The sequence below is a fragment of the Atractosteus spatula genome, chromosome 20 (genome assembly GCF_055471065.1).
Source record: "Atractosteus spatula isolate fAtrSpa1 chromosome 20, fAtrSpa1.hap1, whole genome shotgun sequence".
Lineage (NCBI taxonomy): Eukaryota > Metazoa > Chordata > Actinopteri > Semionotiformes > Lepisosteidae > Atractosteus > Atractosteus spatula.
Window position 1 is genome coordinate 6,495,785 of NC_142725.1, and position 485 is coordinate 6,496,269.

Consider the following 485-nt stretch of genomic DNA (forward strand, 5'->3'; position numbering starts at 1 on the left):
TAGTGTTGAGTCTGTTTTGTGCAGTTTCCTGTTCCAGTGAGCTAGAAAAGTAGAAGCTGGTATGGCATAAGATCTGCCCGCTTTGCTTGTCTTGGTTTTATGTACACCATTGTCTCTGGCATTATAAACACCCATCTGCTATGTGGATCAAGTCAACTTTATTAAAACACATGCTTACAGTACTAATGTGTTATGATGGTCTGTGGTCCATTGGTGGTTTTGAGAGGTATAAAGAACCTGTTGTGAGGGAAAAGGTCCTAGCCCCCTTACAATTGCTAGGTGACGTAGTCTGCTTCAAAAGCTACAAATATCCTGCAGATGGGAGTCACATAGTGTCTTTCCGTGACAGTACCTGCATAAATTTTTCGCCATATTCATTTAAAAAGCTAAATCAAAACGACCAACTCGTTCAATTGTATTTTTTTAGATCTTCGCAAAAAACATAGCACCGTGTTTCCCTCCGGAGGGTTTTATCCTGTGCTCAT